The sequence below is a fragment of the Ursus maritimus genome, unplaced genomic scaffold (genome assembly GCF_017311325.1).
Source record: "Ursus maritimus isolate PB19 unplaced genomic scaffold, ASM1731132v1 scaffold_2, whole genome shotgun sequence".
NCBI lineage: Eukaryota > Metazoa > Chordata > Mammalia > Carnivora > Ursidae > Ursus > Ursus maritimus.
In genome coordinates, this window is record NW_024424452.1 from 92701910 (window position 1) to 92724759 (window position 22850).

The 22850-nt window shown below is 42.4% G+C and overlaps 1 long non-coding RNA gene across 2 annotated transcripts in view; it reads right to left on the reverse strand.

Annotated features, from left to right (window-relative positions):
• Positions 1-242: 242 nt before the first annotated feature.
• Positions 243-22850, reverse strand: part of LOC121104028 — a 33288-nt gene continuing 10680 nt past the window's right edge. The window contains exons 2-3 of one of the 2 annotated variants that reach the window (XR_005836400.1): positions 6758-6884; positions 243-2734 (exon numbers count right to left, since the gene is read on the reverse strand). This is a non-coding gene — a long non-coding RNA (uncharacterized LOC121104028). Of the gene's footprint in view, positions 2735-6757; positions 6888-22850 lie in introns of both variants that reach the window. The other variant, XR_005836399.1, reaches the window with a different exon arrangement.

The following is a 22850-nucleotide window of genomic DNA, read 5'->3' on the forward strand; positions in this document are numbered from 1 at the left end:
AAATATGTGTGTGTGTGTATAATTATTATGTATGTATATCATATATGTATATAATGAAATGCTACTTAGTCATAAAAAAGAAGGAAATCTTGCCAGCTGTGACGACATGGATGAACCTAGAGGGTGTTATGCTAATAATGACCAAATAATTTGGTCAGAGAAAGACAAATACTGCATGTTCTTGCTTATATGTAGAATCTAAAAAAGCCAAACTCATCGAAACAGAGAGTACAAGGGAGGAGGGGGCTGGAGAATGGGGAAGGGGAGGAGACGCTGGTCAGAGTACAAACTTTTAGCTAGAAGATGAAGAAGTTCCAGGAATCTAATGTACAGAGTGGCGACTATGGTTAATAAAACTATATTATATGTTTGAAAGTTGCTACAAGACTAAATCTTTAATGTTCTTACCACAATCACAACAACAAAATAGTAATTTTGTGAGGTGATAGATGCATTAGCTAATGTTGCGGTAATCATTTCACAATATTTATATGTATCAAATCATTGCATTGTGTACCTTAAAATTACACAATGCTGTATTTCAATTGCATCTTAATAAAGCTGGGGAAAAATCATAAAAAAGAAGAGGCTCACTGGGGTGCTGACCTTGTAGGCTAGGCTGCACCCATGAGCTGTCAACAGTAGTGAGCATTCAAAAGGAAGGCCACCCTCACATGCTATTTTAGAGGCCCCAGAGGAAACAAGTTAACAGTGACGTGAGCCATGAGGAGGGCCTCATGGATTTGGAATAAAAGAAATTAAATTAAAATCAGTTAAGCAGAGTAGAGCTATGCAAAGCCACTTTAAAGATCAAAAAATTGAAGTCTCCTGGATACACAAAACAGGAGTCTCATCTGATGAATATATGAACATAACTGAAGACAGAATGAATTCCCCTGGAGCTGGGGTGAGGAGTGGGGGTTGCCAACCTAGTAAGTTGAGTTAGGAAAGGGAGATCTGAGGGTCCTGCGTCAGCTGAGCCTGGCTTAGAGTGCCTGGACTGGGGATGAAGATGTCAGTCAGACTTTCCTGGAACGCTTTTGATGGGAACTAGACCCTGTAGGTAGTGACAGGGCCCACCTGGGAATGGGAGTGCCGGGTATGAGCTGCATGTCGTGCAAGGTGGGGCTCCAACATAATAGAGCAATTGAGGGTAAGAACCGTCTGCCCCTGGGAAGCCTGCTGTTGCTGTTCGCATTTGAAAAAGAAAAAGTACAGGAGAGAAAAATCTATGAAGGTCTCGGTGCTCTGCGTGAAGAATTAAGGATCTCAGGCTGATGCTTCCTGTCTGCAAAGAATGATGAAAGGCATCGTGCTTGCCAGAATAGCCCACCTCTGGGGTTTCACGATCCCGGAATGATAGTCATCATTTGGTCTGTTCATTCATTCATTCGAACATTTCCGAGCCAGACCTGCTGCTAGATGTTGCGAATACAAAAATCAATGTTGACATGGAGTCCAACTAAGAACTTTAACCTCCTGGATCTGTATAATCTAGAAGCCAGTTCAAACAAGTGTCCTCTAGCTTCCCCCTAGGGGGTTAGGTATCCATCTATGGCAGCCGTAACAAGGAGGACCACGCAGCTAATCTAGCAGAGGAGAAGGCTGTTAGAAGAGTCAAATGCCAACCCACTGGGGGATCTGCCTCACAACCTCTTGCTGGGAACGTTGACTGGGAGCCATTAGAGCAGAAATACAGCCCCAATTAGGCCATAAGCATTGCCACTAATAATCACTTAGCCAAAATTACCATTGAGCTAAACAAGGGAAGGTTTTAGGGAAGCGGATCTTTCTAGAATGTCTACAGAGTCACTGGAATGGGTTGTTCACTTTCTTCATCAACAGTGAAAATTTCACCAGTGGCCCGAGAAAAAGTAGATTTATATCACGCCTCTCTTAATTGCCCCGAGGCCTGTTCACCTAAAGCAGAAAGATTAAAGTGAGTCTGGGCTACACTTCCCTCATTTTAAAAATAAAAAAACATTCTCTGGGTTTTAAAATGTGCATTTCCCCAGGAAACACTTTACAGAAGGAATCCCTAGACTGTATATATTTTGTATTATTTGTAAATTCTATGAATATTTTGCATATTAGAGACAAGAAGATATTCGGTGTTTACTTCGGATGCAAAGAAGGGAAATAGATAGTCCTTGTCCAATCTTTGTGCAAGTCACCATCCATGTCCCATCCATCTGAAGTCTGTTCGGCACTGTGCCAAGTACCAGGGAGACGGAGTAGGACGGAAGGGGAAGGCAGATACAAAGAATTTGACAGCTGGTCTTCAGTAAGCTTCCTGTCTCATTAGAGGTGTTGTCAGTTGGGGTCCCTGGGTCTGAGATGGAGACTTGGCAGCCAGAAGTTTATCAGGGAGTGTCCTCCAGAACAGCACCTGTGTACGATTTGGCAGAAGGGGGAGTTGAACTGGAACATGATCTCACAGGGAGCTCTGAAGCTGAGAGGTCCAGAAGTGACACAGGGAGATGTGTTTTTGTAGAATGTCACTGGATGCGGTTTCCTTCCTGGGAGGAAGAGTAGCCTTGGATGAGAGGGTTCCCCTTGGAGGAGAGAAATTCCTGGAGAGGGACTCAGCGATGAGCTTTCAGATGGCAACTTCCCCAGAAGCTGGGAGAATGTATGCACTGGCCCCGATGGTGGAGATCTGGGGGGCACACCACAGTGTCCACGATGAGGGAGTACGACACAGTAATACAAAGTGTGGTACGACACGGCAGTGCTGTAATGAAGGTACAGATGGAGTAGAATGAGCACTCAGGAGGCAGAGGGATCACATCTGGTGGGGAAAAAGGAAGGCTTCCCGAGGAAGTTGAGGTCTCTGAGTCCGCACAAGCCCCCCACCCTTGCTTTAGAAGAGCAAAAGTGATGGACTTGCACATTCCCAGCTGCTGGGGAAGGAGAAGAGAGCAGATGAGAGGAGATAAGATACTCACAATTGTCTCCTTCCCCAGCACTTCTGGAGCTGCTGTCCCAATTATCAATCACTTCTAGTTCCAATATTCAGTGGTCTCAGGTTAGGAAGCCCCTGATAGCACTGGGGAGGGCTGCCCCCAGGGGCCTTGCAGATATGTTGGCTTCCTGCCCTGGGGGACTGACTTACCTGCCCCCAGCAATCCCTGGTCAGGTCCCAGCAATCCCTGTGTGGGCCAGGTCACCTGAGAATTCTGAGTCTAGATGGCACTTTGCTGAGACAATGCCTTCCATTTTCAACTGTTTTTGTTCCTATCAAGCCAGGCTTCGTCAGAGCTAGTGAACCTAGAGCCGGCTTCCTGGGGATCAGAGCAGATGGAGAAAAGTGTAGGGGGCTCCACTCTCTGGCAAGTCAATGGGTATTGTTATTAGTTTGGAGATTATCCTTCTGTTTGAGATGACTCCAGGCGAAAGGAAACAGCTTTTCCATGGATTTACCCTCCAATTAGCAACATGTCCCCTTACCCACTTTATAATTCTGCTGTTAGGCCTTTTAAATTCTCTGTCGTAGGGAAGGCAAAACCTGTTTAGGAGCCGAATAATGGATTCCATCCCAGGGCTTTGCATGAATCTGTATACTCCAGCACACCACTTTCTATGTCAAGGTTCGAAAGCATTACTTCAAGTAGGCAAAATTTAACAAAGCAAAGGACGCTAACGCTATTCCAGATAAGGCCTCGTTTTCCTAAGCTATAAAGTACAGACATCAGTCTTACTCAATAATCTTTATTTGTTAGGCCCTTCCATGCTAAGAGCCACTGAATTATAATGACCTGAAAAGGCTGACTGAGATCCAGGAAAGTCCTTCCTGTCGTTCTGTGCTTCTGATCCTGCATTGGGACCACAAACCCAAAAGATATGTTTTAAGCCCCTACTGAGTGAGCACAGTTCTGCTCCCTGAGCCCCTTGTCCCCTCTCCCATGTTTCATTTATTAAGCTGAACCACCTACCATCCCAGAATGGACAGAAGACTTGAGTTGAGACCAGTTTCTTGGAGTTCTAGGTTGGGCCTCCTAGGTGACCATTACTAATTGTGTCCTGGCTGGGGCCAACCAGCCAGGCCTGGATCCATCGGGAACATAGGGAGCCCAGTCTGCAGGTGATCAGTAGTTTTCAGGTTTGCCTTCAGTGCGTGGTTCTCAATCAGCAGATGATGGACTAGGGCCTGCTGATGTTTTCCAGGTGTCCAAAGAGGTAGTGGAGCCAATCTAACATCTAGGCTGAATGCTAAGGGCTTGATCTCTTCCTCTGTCTCTTGCTTCCTCCCCTCCCCCTGAACATGCCCAGGTTTAGGCTCTAGTGACCTCTAACCAGACAATTGGAAGGGCCTCCCTCCTTTCCTCCAGGTTCTGCTTGGTGCATTTCGAACTACATACTGCTTATGGCTCACTCATTCGGTTATGTCTCTCAGTGACTTTCAGTGACTCTTGATTTCATTTCCCCAATTAAGCATGCATTCTGCTCCTTAGTTTTCTAGCTGCATTCCCCACCACTTGGCTTCCTATCTGTGGTTACCCAGCCAAATTAAATGCTGGATTGTTGGGGCAGCTGGGTGGCTCAGTTGGTTAAGCACCCACTCTTGGTTTCGGCTCAGGTCATGATCTCAGGATCATAATTTCAGGGTCATGATCTCAGGGTCATGAGATCAAGCCCCGAGTCACGCTGTGTGCTCAGCGCGGAGTCTGCTCAAGATTCTTTCCCTTCCCTCTCCCTCCCCCCCCCTTCTCCCCCTGCTCATACTTGCATGCACACACACACTCTCTCTCTTTAAAATAAATAAATAAAAATCTTCTAAAAAAGACAAAACCAAAATAAAAAAACCCCACTGGATTGTTTTCCAAACCTGTGACAATTTCCCACCTCTCCTTAAATTGTTCTCTCATCTGTCATGTCTTCCTTTCTCATCTTCCATTTCTTTCTCCTTCAGATTTCTTCTTTCACTTTAAGCCACGACCCTCATGCACATATATAAACAATTCTGACCAAAATTTTAGTAAATCAAATCTAACAATATATAAAAGGATAATACATCATGACCAAGTAGGGTTTATCCCAGGAATATAAGGTTGGTTTGGCATTCAAAAATCAACCATTGTAGGGGCGCCTGGGTGGCACAGCGGTTAAGCGTCTGCCTTCGGCTCAGGGCATGATCCTGGCGTTGTGGGATCGAGCCCCACATCAGGCTCCTCTGCTATGAGCCTGCTTCTTCCTCTCCCACTCCCCCTGCTTGTGTTCCCTCTCTCTCTGGCTGTCTCTATCTCTGTCAAATAAATAAATAAAATCTTAAAAAAAAAAAAAGAAAAATCAACCATTGTAATGGTTATTATCCCAAACTTAGCAGTTGAAAATGATGCAAATTTATTATCCACAGTTTCCAGAAATCAGAAGTCCAAGCATAGCACAACTAGATTCTCTGCTCAGGGTCTCACTGGGCTGAAATCAAGACCTTGGCCATAGCTGTGGTTCTCACATGGGGCTTGGGGTTCTTTTCCAAGCATGGAATAGCCCCCTCTTTCCTTGGCCTGCTTTATTTTAGAAATATTTGCATCTTGGCCTTATCCCCACCACATGCTGTGCCCCGAAGGCAGCAATGATCTTCATCATCTCGGTGTTAATGGAATTGAACTACAAAACCAAGTATGCTGGTACTTTCCTTTTCTGCTGGAGCATTTTGTAACAGTGAATAAAGAGAGAGTCATTTTACTTTATGTATTTCTATCATTTTGCCACAGAACTCTTCTGCATTCCTCCCATTTGGCAGTCCTTTTCCCAGTCTGGTAGTCAGCATTTCCAGCAGCTGCTGGGCATGGCTTTCAATTAAATATGGCCATCTGTGAAAGGTACATTGCTACACAGCCCATTACTGCGCAAGAGACGGTGATGGGAGCAACAATTACTATGACTTACTTACAGTCCGATGGGCCAAGGCACGTTTTTTTCTTACCCAAACAGGGTCTACCATATCTAGATTAAACTTTCATTTTAAGAAATTTAATCAGATTGAACTAGACACAGACATACCTGAGAAACCGGAACAAATACCCATAGCCCCAACTACTATCCTTTGACACAGACTTCAAAATGGTTCTATACTAACTCTCCCCACCCCCTCAGCTGTATCTACTTTGAAACCTTTTCTTATTTTCATTTCTAAGTGTTGGGGGTCGGCAGGGTTATGGCTATGGGAGCCCCAGGGACTCTCACTCCCTTCTTTCATAGAGATCTCTGGTTGGATGAAGTCAGTCAGTCAAGGAGATTCAGGTATGCAATAGTCGTTAACTGCTCAGGCTGTGGAGCCCAGCTGTGTGGGATTGAATCTCAGGATATGTTTCTTAATATTTGTTCCTCAGTTTTCTCACCCATAAAATGGGAACAATCACAGTAATAGAATTACTCCGTAGACTGAATGAGTTCATTCATTTAGAACAACGACTGGCACACAGTAAGTACTCAGTGGTAAAGGCTAGCTATTATTATCTCTAGAACTGTTGTTCTCAATCCTGTTTGTATATTCAAATTAATTAGGAAGATTTCGAAAAAATGCTGATGCTCAGAGCATCATCCTAGATCAGGGCTTCTCACTTGCAACACCGTTGACATTTTTGGCCAGATAATTCTTTATCGTGGGACTGTCCTGTGTTTTGTAGGGTGTTTAACAGCAATCTGGCATATACCCATTAACGCCCATAGCAAACCTCCCCCCATTCTCAGTTGGGATAACTAAAAATGTCTCCAGACGTTGCTAGATACCCACCGGGCGCAAACATTTTACCTCAGCTGAGCTCTTCTGCCCCAGATCAATGCAAACACAGTCTCTGGAGATGAGGCTTGGGTATGGGTCTTCCCAAGGGCAGATCCAGGTTTTGTGGGCCATAAGCTTATAAAATTTGGGGGTCAATCTTCTAGGAAAATAATACAAATGTAAAAATAAGATATAGAAGTGAGTATTATTTAGAATGAGTAAAGAAATTACAACCAAATACTTGTGTCTTGGAGACTCATATTCCTTTCTTTTGAGATCACTGTAGGTAATTTACCAGCAAAAAATTCTTTTTGAATTGAACAACCTGGCTTTCTCTCCCCACCTGGGATACTCTATCCCACCCGGTGCTTACAGACACCCTAAAGCGTAAGCATCTTGAACAAGCTTCATGGGAAATCTACCTCCAGGTCTTCCCTTGCTGCAGCATACTGCTTTGGACGGAGGCCCAACTGGGCAGGGTAGGCACAAGGCCCACAGAGCCCAGTTTCCTTAATCACAGGTGCAGAAAACTTGGCACTGGGAGGTAGGTTGGAGGCGGGCAGAGAGCACAGCAAGAAGAAATTGAGATTGCAGCAAAAGCTCAAAGTCCGGAGAACAATGACCCTGACCATGAAATGCTTAGTTCCAACTGGGCTGACCTTTGATTTGCAGTCTCGACACCGAGGTCAGGGGCAGGATATGTGTCAAGATTCAGGACTAAGGGGGCGCCTGGGTGGCACAGCGGTTGGGCATCTGCCTTCGGCTCAGGGCGTGATCCTGGCGTTATGGGACCGAGCCCCACATCAGGCTCCTCCGCTGGGAGCCTGCTTCTTCCTCTCCCACTCCCCCTGCTTGTGTTCCCTCTCTCGCTGGCTGTCTCTATCTCTGTCGAATAAATAAATAAAATCTTTAAAAAAAAAAAGATTCAGGACTAAGGGTGGTGAGGGCCAAGCACTAGGAGAGGTATGCCTCACAGATCAGCCAAATCACCCTCCATGCCTTCCTCAGGAACACTGAATCTGGAGTCTTCCCAGAAACCAAAGAAACAGGTCACACAGGCACCCAGCAACCAGGACTAGGGAGCTAGACTCTAGGTCTTAGAGAGTAGATTTACTTCTCAGCTCCATGAGGTGAGGTTATGGGGACAAACTGAGCCTGTAAATACTGAAATCTGCTACAGACTGAATGTTTGTGTGTTCCCCCACCCACCACCCCTCAAATTCGTATGTTGACATCCTGATCCCTAATGCGATGATATTAGGAAGTGGAACCTTTGGGAGATTAGTAGGTCATGAGTGTGGAGTCCTCAAGAATGGGATTAATGCTCTTATAAAAGAGATCCCAGAGAGCAACCTTGCCCTTCGGTCATCACTGCGAGAACACAGTGAGAAGATGGCTTGTCTATGAACCAGGAAGCAGGCTCTCACCAGACACTGACTCTGCCAGCACCTTGATCGTGGACTTCCCAGCCTCTAGAATTGTGAGAAATAAACTTCTGCTGTTTATGAGCCACCTCGTCTTTGGTACCCTGTTATAGCAGCTGAAATAAACTAAGACAAACTCCCTGCCCCGGGTGGGGGATGGGCTCCAGAACTGAGTATGAGGAAGAGCAGCTAGAACCGGCTTTAGGAGTGAGCTGTGATATGCTAGGAACTGGGGAGGTAGGGAAGGAGGAGGGAAGGAGGAGGGAAGGAGGAGGGAAGGAGAAGGGAAGGAAGAGGAGGAGGAAGGCCAGATGAAACAGATGCTTTTGTGGTTTGCTTTTGAGGGAATTCAATATCAGCTTTTCATACTTTTGAATGTAAATCTCCATCAAAATACTATTAATAATTGATAAGGTAATATCTTATAAATATCTGTATAACTACTTCACAGGACTGTTTTAAGGCTACTATTAATATTTAATAAGGCATGATACCTTATTAATACCTAGGTATTATTTAAATCTACTTCAGGGCTGTAGTGAGGAGTAAAGATAAGTATACAAAATGCCTGACACATAAATAATATTTAGGAAATAGTGATTATTACTGAGACTATGAATTAGAAACCCATGCTCCAACTCTGGAGTCAGACAGACTTGAGTTTGTTTGCGTGACCTTGAGCAAATCATTTAAAGTCACAACCTTGGTTTCCTCATCTATCAATCAGGAAATAGTTCCTACTTCCCAGAGCTGCTCTGAAGATTAAATGTGCTAATGCTATGATATTTAGCTTTGTTCTTGTCACATAGTAAATGCTGAGTAAATGTTAGTTATTATATTGTTTTATGAGGCCCTTATCGTTATGTTTTTGCTTGGTTTGCTCCTGATGTCATCACATATGTTATTTCCTTGTTAAGGATGCCACGTGCCATTCCCCACCTTCCAACCCCCTTTGGAATATCAGTGCTTTGGAAATTCTGAAATCAACTTGGAAGAATTCCTTCCTTCTGATCCTCTGTGAATCTATTTTCATTACCTTTTTTCCCCTTAAATTCTCTAGGTTGGCTCTCTTTGCCATTCTTATTTTAACGTAGGACAACCTTGATCCACAACCCACTATTCAAACCCAGCACATCTTGTAACTTGGAAACTCTTTGTTCTGTGACAGTCATGCCGTTGACTGTAACCATGATGCTAGATTCATGTCTGCAGCAGTTGTTTTGTCCAACCTCCCCCTTCCCTCCCCTGAATCCCTCCATTACAATGAGTGAGGACCCAGCATTATTTTTACATTTTCTTAGCGGTACCTTTCCCCAGGTACTCAATGGCCTTCTCTCATCCGTGGCTGACATCCTACTTTGTTGTCCAATCTGTCTCAAGGCATATTTTCTTTCTGCATGTCCTCTTTGCAGTTCCCCCTGATTTAAATGTTGGTGCATTCGCTAAACTCCAGTTTCCGAATTAAAGAATATGCTTAGTGACTTGGTTAGCAGAAAAATACCTCTACACTATATTATATATAATGATTAGGTTCTCATCAGCTATGAATTGAGTTTTTGCACATAAAATTTTACGTTAGCTCTCCTAGGAGAGTTAACTATTTCCCTTGTAAATCCCTTTGTAAAGCACATAATTACCCACTAATTTATGCTTTTGTACATAAAAATGTGAGAATGTCAATATAGTGTCAGACCCATTATTCATTTGGGATTCTGTCTCGAGGAAGACTTTATAAAGATCATAGCTATCAGACCTACTTAAAAGTTGAAAGAAGCCCTATAGCTTGCAGGTTTTTGGTCGCTTAGCTATAATTTTTAAAGTGATGATATATGAAAAATAAATACACTTCTGGGTAACCTAATGAAGCAATTATATTTATTTATGTCTGTTGTCTTTCCAAAATCTCACTAAAATGCTAAAGGGGGGACTTAAAAAAGATACAGGGGTGCCTGGGTGGCTCAGTTGGTTCAGCGTCCAACTCTTGATTTCAGCTCAGAGTCATGATCTCAGGGTCGTGAGATCAAGCCCTGCCTCAGGCTCTGTGCTGGGTGTGGAGCCTGCTTAAGATTCTCTCTCTACTTCTCCCTCTGCACCCACCCCCCAACCCCACTGTTCACGCTCACTCTCTCTCTCTCTCTCTCTCAAAAAAAAAACAACAAAAAAGCAAAACGTAATTGGGGCATCTGGCTGGCTCAGTTGCTAGAGCAATGCGATTCTTGATTGTGGAGCTGTGAGTTTGCGCCCCACATTGTGGTTAGAATTTACTTAACAATAAATAAAATAAACATCTTTTTAGGGACGCCTGGGTGGCACAGTGGTTGGGCGTCTGCCTTCGGCTCAGGGCGTGATCCCGGCGTTATGGAATTGAACCCCACATCGGGCTCCTCCGCTATGAGCCTGCTTCTTCCTCTCCCACTCCCCCTGCTTGTGTTCCCTCTCTCGCTGGCTGTCTCTATCTCTGTCGAATAAATAAATAAAATCTTAAAAAAAAAAATACTTGATAAAAAAAATAAACATCTTTTTAAAAAAGATACAAATCCACAAGGGAAAAGAGAACAAGTATGGAGACCACGGCATTAGGGATTTGCAAATTAAAACAACAATGAAATGCCACTAATACCTATTAGAGGGACTACAGTCCAAAACACTGACAGCACCAAATGCTGGTAAGGATGTGGATAAACGGAAACTCTCATTCATTCCTGGTAAGAATGTACAATGGCACAGCCACTTTGAAAGGCAGTTTGACAGTTTCTTAAAACTAAACACATTCTCACCATACAATCCAGAAATCATGCTCCTTGGTATTAACTGAAAGAAGTTGCAAACTTATATATACGTGAAACCCTACACATGGATATTTATAGAGACTTTATTCATAATTGTCCTAACTCGGAAGCAACCCAGATGTCCTTCAGTAGGTGAATTTGTAAACTGTGGTATATCTAGACAGTTCTGGAATATTATTTAGCACTAAAAAGAAATGAACTCTCAAGTCATGGAGTTTTCCCCCATGGAGGAAACTAAGTGAGAGAAGCCAATCTGAAAAGTCTCTATACATACTGTATGATTCCAATTATGTGACATTCTGGAAAAGGCAAAACTATGGCGATAGTAAAAAGATTAGTGGTTGCCAGGAGTTGGGAAGAGGGAGGAATGAATAGGCAGAGCACAGGGGATTTTTATGCCAAGTGGAGCCATTCCGTTGATACTACAGTGGTGGACACACGCCCTCACACACTTCTGAAAACCCAGGGAATGTACTGCACCAAGAGTGAATCCGATGTAGACTATGGACTTTGGAGGATAATGACGTGTCAATATAAATTCATCTATATGTAAATAGAACAAAGGTACCACTCTGGCGCATGATACCGATAATGTAGGAGGCTGTGGGTGCGTGAGTGGAGGGGCTACATGGGAACTCTCTGTACTTCCCACTCAACTTTGCTGTGAACCTAAACCTGCTCGGAAAAATAAAGCTCGTTCAGTAAATAAATAAAGAAGGACAACGTGCACATCTGAGAGTACATATAACATTAATATAGCATCGATTTTGACATGTGTCTCTTTTTTCCTAATACAGAGTTATTATTGAAATGAATGTCTTTTTGAGACCTTAAGGCTCAAGCCAAAGGGTCTTTCTAATGCTAAATGCCAACTCCAAGCATCTTTTATCCTCTTTGGGTTTTGGGGCTTTATTCATAATGCTACTCTCAAACGTGAAAGGCCTTTTCCAATCGATCCTAGCATCCCTGAGAACCCATTATAAACCAAATATTTTTCATGAGGAGAACACATAAATAAATTGTAGGAATTCATTCCACTTGGTATAGTCATACTATAGGGTCATTAAAATAAATTCATTAAAAATGTGTTTTAGACATTGTGTATTAGACCAACGTTTGCTAGAAATGCTAGGTCTTGAATACATTAGTCCATATAGCGTAGTATTTGTGTATTCATTTGTATTGATTTATATTTTTAATGACATTATTTATGCAAAGTATAAAAACACAATAATAGTAACCTGTGGGAAAGGAAGAAGGAGGGTGGGTGAGAGGCAGGCAAGAACACAAGGACTTCAACTTTATTTTCAAAAGACTCTATTATGATACTTCTGGTTTTCTCCTAAAGGGCCCTGTGGGGTAAAAGTTCCTTAAGTTTCCGGGCCATTTTGGAAAGTAATGCTCTCATTTGACCTGAAGTTGCCCTTTCAATATTGAGAAGCATACCTAATTCCGGCATTCGGAAATTTGTGTATTTAATTTGCTCACTCTATCTTTACCATTGCAATTTTATTGGCAGTACCTGTAAACGGTATATTTAGAGTTCATTAGACCTGAGATTAAATCCCAGTTCTATTGCTTGTTAGCCGTTTGGTGTCAGGTAAGTTATTTAATTCTGTTCCCTTGTGTGTAAAAACATTCCTTTCTGGTTGTTGTGAGGTATTACATGGTGGCCGACAGGGAGCTGGTCTCAAGAAATGCCAGCTTTTGATTTTTTATTTTTTAAACTTTTTTAAAATTTATTTTTGTTTATTTATTTTTAAAGATTATTTATTTGGTGGGGGGGCAGAGAGACAGCATGGAGGGGAGGGGCATAGGGAGAGAGAGAGAGAAACTCAAGGAGACTCCTCAGTGAGGGCAGAGCCTGACACAGGACTCGATCCCACGACCCTGACATCAGGACCTGAGCCGAAACCAAGGCTCGGGTGCTTAACCGACTGAGCCACCCAGATGCCCCAAGAAATGCCAGCTTTTTAAAGACTTACATCATATTATTTCTTAGCCTTCAAACTACTGGTAGAATGAATGAATGAATGCCAAGAGAATTATACTGTCAACATAAAGTAGGTACACTGAGAAAGCAGGCCAGCGATTTTCCACGAACACATAAGTAATAAAACAGTAGTTACGGTTCATGCCTCGGTGTGTTTTAGAGGTAATGGAAGAATGAGTGAGCACTTCCAAGCACATCATTGAAGAGAAAGCTGATATCTCATTGTAAAATGTGTGATGCCAGAAAGTAAGTTTGCTCCACTCGCCTCAAACTCCCATCGATAGCATGGGTGCATTCAGTTATGTCATATGATGCACCATGCAGATTACCTGTATCAACCACAGCGTAGAAGTCATGGTCCAGAGTTACTAAAAGTGAAAGTAGGTGGGTGGGGGGCTGGGGGAGCACCTGGCCGGCTCAGTTAGTGGAGAACACGGCCCTGCCACTCTTGATCTCGGGTTCATGACTTCAAGCCCCATGTCGGGCATAGAGCTTACTTTAAAAAAAAATCAAAGAAATGGAGAGTAGACGTAGGGAATTGTATAACTTAAACATAAGGATATGTTGTAGTTTTGAATGTAATAGCAGTGCGTTGACTACATGATCTTCGAACTACCTAGGCAATGGACAGATAAGCCCCACAACAAACCCACAATCAGGAAATTCAGAATAGTAACCATCCTGAGTCCTTGTCTGACCACTTCAGGTTCTGAGGCCTCTGGGAACAGGAGATGGTTGCTCAAGTATTTCTCAAAGTGAGATCTATCTTGCCCATAAGAAGCAAGTAGGTATCATGTGTCTCCTCCAGAGGAGATATTCTGAAAAGGACACATCAGTTATGTAGGATTCTAGCCAAAAATACATAACCCAAATCTAATCACTAGAAAACATCAGCCAAACCCGCAATAAGGGATGTTCTGTAAAATAATTGGCTTGTGTTCTTTTAAAAAATGGCAATGTCATAAAGTAAGGATAGGCTCAGGTACTGTTCCAGATTGAGGCAGACAAAAGAGATGTCAGCCTAATGCAATATGTACCTGGTCCCTGGATTGGATCCTTTATGGGGAGAAAAAGTTGTGAGGAAGGGCATATTGAGGCAATTGATAAAATTAGAATATGGATTGTATATTACATAAAAGTATCTTATCAATGTTAAGTTTCCTGAATTTGATAACCGTGCTTATGTAAAGAGAATAGTGTTCTTCTTTTTTTTTTTTAAAGATTTTATTTACTTATCTGTCATAGAGAGAGAGCGAGAGCGAGCGCACAGGCAGGGGCAGCTGCAGGCAGAGGGAGAAACAGGCTCCCTGCGGAGCAAGAAGCCAGACTGGGGACAGGATCCCAGGGATCGTGACCAGAGCCGAAGGCAGACGCTCAACCGACTGAGCCACCCAGGCGCCCCTGCAAAGAGAATAGTCTTATTTTTAGGAAATACACACTGAAGTTTTACGGAGTAAAGAGGTACGATGTACAACCTACTCTCAAATGATTTAGAAAAAAATTTTCTAGACAGAGACATAGAGAAAGAAAGAGAGTGATACAGTAAATGTAGGAAAATAAAAATTGATGAATCTTTGTAAAGCGTATGAGGGCTTTTGCTATTTTTGCAACTTTTCTGTAAATTTGAAATTATATCAAAATTAAAGGTAATTTTATTTTTTATTTATTTTCTTTTAAGATTTTATTTATTTGAGAGAGAGAGCATGAGCGTTGAGGGGAGGGGAGAGGGCAAAGTAGACTCCCCTCTGAGCAGGGAGCCCCACTTGGGGCTGGATGCCAGGACCCCGAGATCATGACCTGAGCCAAAAGCAGCTGCTTAACTGAGCCACGCAGGTGCCCACAAAACGACAGGTAATTGTAAAAACTGCCTGTGGGTCACCTGTGTCAGAACACTGGAGGACAGTTGCTGCCGAAGATGCAGACTCCTGGGCCCCGCCACTGACTACTGGAGCAAAGAGGCTGGGGTAGAGTTTGGGAATTTTCATTAACAAAATTATTCTTGGTGATTGCTTTGCCTACTAACATCCTAAAACCACGGGAATGGACTTAAAATAATTTTCTTAGCTTAATCAATCAAATGCCTTGAGGAAGAATACTCCTCTTCCTCTTCCTAATAGCTAACCTGTATCATGTGCTTATCCTATTATAAGGACTGTGTGTGTTTTCTTCAATTCTCACAGTCATCCCTATGAACGACTATATGCTCTTTTTACAGATGGTGTAAAAGGTTAGAAAGGTTAAGTAGATTGCCAGGGTCTCATGCTATTAAGAGATGGAGCTAGGATTTGAATCTAAGGACAAACTGACTTTAGGGCCACACTCTTGCCACCGTGCTCTCGAGCCCAGCTGGGAAAACACATGTTCAGATTATAGGCTTTGGCTATCATAAAACTGACATGTTGTTTGTCTCTTAGAAAGTCAGTCCTTAATTGCATATTAAGGAAGGAAGCAGCAATGCAGCTAAAGCAGTGAACATTAAGATAAGGCGTGGAATTTCCCCTGCCAATTCTCCATCCCGGTGACACAGCCTTGGCTCTGCGATTAAGATAAGGATGCTCGGTGGGGGAAGAAAGGGATAAAGAAAGGGGGGGTAATCAGAAGGGGGAATGAAGCATGAGAGACTATGGACTCTGGGAAACAAACTTAGGGCTTCAGAGGGGAGGGGGGTGGGGGAATGGGATAGACTGGTGATGGGTAGTAAGGAGGGCACGTATTGCATGGTGCACTGGGTGCTATACGCAACTAATGAATCATCGAGCCTTACATCGGAAACCGGGGATGTACTGTATGGTGACTAACATAATATAATAAAAAATCCTTAAAAAAAGAAAAAGATAAGGCCACAGCCTGTTCGTTCTTCCGGATCACTACTGTGATTGTCCCACGCAGTTTGTAGATCTCTGCAGTCCGCAGGTTCCAGGCCAGGTAAGGTCTGGATATACCTTCGCCAAAGGCAGACCCACTCTCGGCGTGAGAGGGAAAGTTTCCTCAGTGAGCTGAAATGTCATAATAGCTTTAAACTAGGAAAGGAATTATTGATGACACCAAGGAAACGCCCGGACTAAAAAGAAGTAGGCGTTTCCCAAGGAAACTGCTCCGCTGGTGCTGTCTCCTCTGGTCCAGGGCCCTGCCACCCTCCTGAGGCTCGGCCCTCTGCAGAGAAACAGCCAGCCTAAGAAGAAAGCCTGGGGAAGTAGCTGGACCCTCCCGGAACCTTCAACAATAACCCTGTAATTACATTGCTGATAGGGACAGAGCCGACTAAACACCCGTCTTCTAATTCCAGGGGCGGAGGAGGTCTTCCCCACTAAATTGTGCTGCCTTCTGAATGAAAAAGATAAATACTGACAGTTTTTTGCAGTCACGATCTCATGTATTTTTATAGATTGATAAGTGCAACCCTTGTGGTAAAAAAAACCACACACACAAAACTGTGTTTTTCGGTTGCATTAGTTGAAAGGCAAGGTGTAAAGAATTAGTAGTGAATTTTGTTGTTGAGAGACTCATCCTTTCTAATTAGAAAAATGAAACATTTTCAGCAAAAAACACATCACCATTTTGAAGAGATTGAAGAACCACCCCCGGCTTCGTCCTACCACTGTGCAGTTGTAGTCCTTAAGAACTTTCAGGTGGCAGGTGACATGGTCTTATATACTGAAAATCCTGAATCCACACAAAGAAAGCATTACAGCTAATAAATGAGTTCATCAAGGTCACAGGATACAAGATTAGTACACAAAAAACATTTTCCATACACTTGCAATAAAAAAATCTGAAAATGAAATTAGAAAACCAATTCTATTTACAGTAGCATCAAAAAGAATAAAATACTTAAGAATACATTTAATAAAAAGTATAAAACCTATACTCTGAAAACTACAAAATATTGTTGAAAGTAATTAAAGAAGATCTAAACAAATAAAAAGACTTAATATGGACACTCCCCAGGACACTAGGGAGGCAACACAATCCTTATCTAAATCCCCGTTGGTGTTTTTGGGTTTTGTTTTTTTTTTTTTTTGGTTCTTTTGCAGAAATCAACAAGCTGATCCTAAAATTCATATGGAACTATTCAAGGGACCCAAAATAACCAAAACAATCTTGAAATAGAAGAGCGAAGATGAAAGAGTCACACTTCCCAATTTCAAAACTTACTACAGAGCTATAGTAATCAAGACAATATGGTACTAGCATAAGTAGAGACCTGTAGATAAATAGATAGAGTTGAGGGTCCAGAAATATGCCCTCACATGTATGGTCAATTGATTCTGACAAGGGTGCCAAGACCATCCAATGGAGAAAAAATAGTCTGGGGCAACTGGACAGCCACTGCAAAAGAATGAAGTTGGACCCCCACCTCATACCTCATACAAAAATTAGCTCAAATTGTAGAAGCTAAAACTTAAACTCTTAGAAGAAAACATAGGTGTAAATCTTTGAGGTCTTGGAGTTACCCATGGTTTCTTAGATATGACACCAAAAGCACAAGCATCAACAACGACAAAAAATAGTTAAATTGGACATCAACAAAATTAGAAAATTTTGTTGCTATACCATCAAGAAGTGAAAGGAAAACCCACAGAATGGTAGAGAATACTTGCAAATCATCTATCTGGTCAGGGACTTGTATTTAGACTATGTAAAGTACTTTTACAACCCAACTATAAAAAGACAACCCAACATAAAAAGAATGAAGTGTCTGAATAGATACTTTTCCAAAGAAAGTATACAAATGGCCAATAAGCATATGAAAAGATAGTCAATATCATTTTTTTTTAGAGAGAGCGAGCATACATGAGTGGGGGAGGGGCATAAGGAGAGGGTAAGAGAATCTTAAGCAGGCTCCACACCCAGCTTGGAGCCCGAGGCAGGGCTTGATCTCATCACCCAGAGATGGAATCAAAAGTCGGATACTTAACCAACTGAGCCACCCGGGCACCCCAAAGATAGTTAATATCATTAAACATCAGGAAAATGCAAATCAAAACCACGATGAGATATCATTTAATGCCCATTAGGATGCCTGTAAGCAAAAAGAGGAGAATAGCAAGTGGTGATGAGACTATAGAGAAACTGGAACCCTTACGGGAATGGGAAATGGTATAGCCATTTTGAAAAACAGTCTTGATAGTTCCTCAAAAGGTTAAAGGTAGAATTACCACATGAACCAGCAATTCCACTCCTAGGAATATAACCAAGAGAACTGAAAACACATGTCTATGCAAAACCTTGCACATGAATGGTCCCAGCAGCATTATTCATAATAGCCCCAAAGCAGAAGCAACCCAAAGGTCAGCCAGCTAATGGATTGGTAAATAAAATGTGCTGTACCTAGACAATAGAATAGTATTTGGCAATAGAAACAAATGCAGTTCTTATCCAATTACAACCTTGAAAACGTTATGCTAAGTGATAAAAGCCAAACGCAAAAGGCCATAGTACTCCATTTACATAAAATGTCTAAAATAGGTAAATCCGTAGAGACAGAAAAAAGAAGAGCAGTTTCCTTGGGCTGAGGACTTTGGGGGAGAAATGACGGAACGACTGCTAAGGAATATCGGGTTTCTTGTTGGGGTGATGAAAATGTTTTAAAATCGATTTTGGTGATAGCCGCACAACTCCGTGAATATACTAAAAACTGTTCAACACTTTAAATGGGTGAATTATGTGGTATGAGGATTGTGTGTCAATAAAGCTGTTTTATAGCTATAAGTGCGTATAGATACCCATATATTTATATCCATACATTTCTAAAGAACCTCAGGTCTGTGTTTTTTTCTTCCTTTCCTAAGAAAAGAAATAAGAATAGTTGCTCAGTAAGGTGCTCTTCACTACTTAGAAGTTTAATGTCTTAAAAATAGTAACACAAAATGAGGAAATTCCTAGTAACTCGTTCACTTAATGTGCCTGAGAAACGTGAATTAAAACTTCTCTAGATCAAAAGCTCTTGAAGGTGTCTGCGGACAGGTTTCCAGCTGGGGGGCAAAGAGATGGACAAGGCCTTCTGCTGAAACTGAAGGGAAAGAATGCAGAGCAGAAGTTTAAGGTAAGGAGGGTTTTGTATTTGAAATGAAACCGATGGGACAGAGGCTGATCAGGGTTATACAAAAGGATTTTCCAAGCGTGTCACTCTTCTGTACTGGGCTGTGTGAGTTTTTTCCACTGAGCCCACTATCGTCAATATGGGTTGGACAAAAAAATGGATTCAGGGCCCATCCTTGGCTTTGCAGGGCAGGTGTAATAAAAAGACTACGGGAAGGGCAAGTTGAAGGTTCTAGTGAGAGTGATAAATGAGGTGAGAGATGCCCAGTGAGAGACGGCAGTTGGGAGGAATGGACAGAGCTGGAAGGAAAGACGGCCATGATCAGAGGCCAGAACAATGGAGCTTAAGGTGTCATAACTGAGGCAGTTCTGGGTGGTGACAAGGCCCAAGGAGAGCCTGAGAGTGGCTTGCTGGTGGGCGGGTGCTACAGAATGCCTAAATTCGCGTTCTTGCAGCTGCTAGATGTTGGGGCAGCCTTTTAACTTTTCTGACTGAATCAGTTATCGTCCAGAATGGAGGCAGAATTTATTGCTACCTTTAAAAGAGAGAAACATGCCTGCCTCTTCCACACATGCAGTTGGCCCCCAAATCCTCTAAACTCATCCTGCTCACCTTTGAAAGATTTTCAGAATTATTTCATTAACCTCATTTTTAGTGCTTTTGTAATGAAATGAATTTAAGCTAAAATTGCTAAATATTGCAAAATAAAATAATTGGGCTCCTATAGGGTATAATTTAATTATATTAGGATATGCTAATTATTACTTTGCAAAGAAAACATTTATGTACTTAAAGATATAAAAAGAAGTTCCTGCAGGTTTATTAGAGACTTTAGACTAAAAATAAATGGGAGAAAGACAGCAGAGCGGTGTTTCAGTGTAAATTTTCATTCTGTAACATCAAGCGTTTTTCGTCATTGTTTGCTTGTCTCACAATCCTAATTTCTAAAGCCATCAATTCCTTTTATGGTGCGAAAAGGAGAGCAGCAATGAAGTTTTATATACTGTTTGCTCTTGCTACTAAAAAGATGCGACATCTTGCAAAGAATGTGAAAATGATCTTAAAACCACAATGACAATCCTAAGTAAATAATACTTTGCTCAGCTATCTTCAGTTTAGAAATACGCGTTAAAAGAGAAGGGGGGATGGGGAATTAAAAAAATATATGAATTAAGAAATGAGACAGAAACAAATGATCATTTGGAAATACCGTGAGAAGCACAGTCCCACAGCGATAAAAGCCGGATAAGTAGCTCATGGTAACTATTAGAACACTTTCTAGTAGGAGCAAAATATTTTAGAGCAATTTCAGCTGCAAGAGTTCCTGGCTTCATTTACAGCAAGTCTACTTGGGGTGAGGTGTGGTTGGCAGGCTATAAAGAAGATTGTTTTCCTTTGCGGAACACATTGATTGGAGGTGATTTAAATGGCCTTTGCTTAAGGCGGCAAGTTAAGGAGCCATAATTTGCTCTTCAGAGCCTTTGATTCCTGTAACAAAGGCCCAGACCAGGTAGTTTATACTTCGGCTGGGACGACACCCTCTGGGTCTACCCTAGTGTTTCAGTGCTTAGCACAATATCGTTTGACTAGTCCTATGTGGGATTTGAAGTCCAGATTTCACTTTTACACTTGAGTTAATCCCCGTGGTCTTGGAAATAGTATTTCCAACCTCTCACCACGTCCTGCCTACCTCAATTTCTCTCAAATGCATCTTCTGCTCAACTCCAGGGCCACCACCGTAGCCCAAGCTACTGTCCTTTCTCGCGTGGATACTCCGATACTCCAACTGGTCTCTCAGTTCCAGTTCTATCTTCCTACACTTAGTTTTCCACCTAGCAGCCGGTGTGTGAACCTTAGAAAAAATTAGACCCTGTATCTAGGGTGACGACCCAGGACTCTTCCTTTGTGTCTCTAACCCGAGAAAGATGTCATTTTACATCTTGCTTAAGTCACGATTACTGTACTTTGGACTTTTCTGTCACGCACAGCCAAACCTGATTCTAATGAATGAAGCATGTACTTGAAAGTCAGGAATGCAAGGGTTTATGCATCAGGCGCCATCTTGGTTTCACCTCTTACAAACCCTATGACCCAGGAGATTAGTTAGCTCATCCTCTCAAGCCTTTCACTTCTCACATGTGAAATCAAGATAATATTCCTCAAGGGTGGTTGTGAGGAGCAAATCAGATTAACTATATAAAGTATCCAGCACGGTGCATAGTACACTCTCAATAAATGGACTCTTTCTGATTATATTTGGGGGCATTTCCATAGACAAATATGGGACACGGGGAGAGCTGTGGACACTCAGAGGCTGTCTACATCTAGAAGATTAGCACAGCAGGAGTGGGGGGCACGGTTTGGAAGGTGAATAGGCTAGAAACAGGGACACGCTTCCGAAATCTCAAATCTAGCTGATGGCAACTGCAGTGGAACTGAAGTAGCTGCTCATTGAGCCCGTTTTCTGTCCCGGGCATGTTCTGGGGGGTTAAAGCCACAGTGATAAAGAAGAACACACATGATTCTTACCCTCTCAGAGCTCACAGCCTGGTATGGGCATCGGACATGAAACTACTAACGAGCAGTTAAATGACAAACTGTGATAAAGTGCTATGAAACGAAGGAACAGAATGTTCAGAGACCTTGTGCTGCGGGCGGGTTGGTGGGAGGCTAATGTAATGAGGTAGGATTAAGCTGAGATAGGAAAGATGAACGTGATTTGATCAAGTGAAGGGCAGCAGAAAGTACCTTGCCCGAGGGGAAATGAAAGGCAAAACCCCTGAGGTGGAAAGGCACACAATGGGTTCTCGTAAATAAGGTAAAGCCAGGGTACCTGGATTGGTAAGCGCAAGGGGGTGCCTTGCATGGGCCAAGCTGGAGAGGAAGGCAAGAGGGCAGTCCTATAGGGCCTCACAGGCCATTATAAAGGGTTCTAGTCCAAGGATGGCCTTCTTCCAAAAAGGTACCTAGTCTATTTCAATGTCTCCTACACATGCCTAACCATAAGATTCATCTGGGGGCTCTTTTTAATTTCAGATTTCAGGTATACAAAATCTTATGGAGAGAACAAACTGGTGGTTGAATGTCATTTAATTTAATGTAACATGGACTTACTGAAACTTTACCAAAGCCTCATGTAAGAATTTAAACTATATAATTAATCTAACTTGAATGGCACTACATTGGTACTTGAAGAGGCAGTGTTTTAGCGTCGCTCCTTTGCCCATAGCTTTGTTTAATTCACAGTACTTAAAATAGGAACTTGTGTCTACACGACTATACAGTAGGAAACCAAAGGATGAGATATTCTTTATTGACAGTTCCCAATTTACAGTCAGGTAATATTTCAAGAGAATGTTTATAAGTGTGCATTTCCCCATAGCAATAATATTCTGGGAGAGCGGGGGAGAGAGGCAGCACCTGCCAGCCTTCAGGGTGACAGAGAGTGGAACCCTAACTCCAGGACCTGATGGTGGCTGCGTTGGAAGGGAGAAGCTGGTCCAGGATCCCCCAGCCCGACTCTAAGGTTTCTCAAGGCCATGTGATTGCCAACATCTGATTCCAGGCAATTTTTTTATTATTGCTTATTTTTTCTAGGGGAATTAGTCAAACAATTCATGAGCAGAGAAAAGTTTTTCTACTGGTAAAATTTTGTTTGTTTGCTTGTTTTCACCATGGTAAGTGTACTCTTAGATCCCCATCACCTATTTCACCCATCCCCCTTCCCGCCTCCCCATCTGGTAACCATCAGTTTGTTCTCTTATAGTTAAGAGTCTGTTTCTTGGTTTGTCTCTCTCTCTTTTTTCCCTTTGCTCATTTGTTTTGTTTCTTAACATACGAGTGAAATCATACTGTATTTGTCTTTCTCTGATAG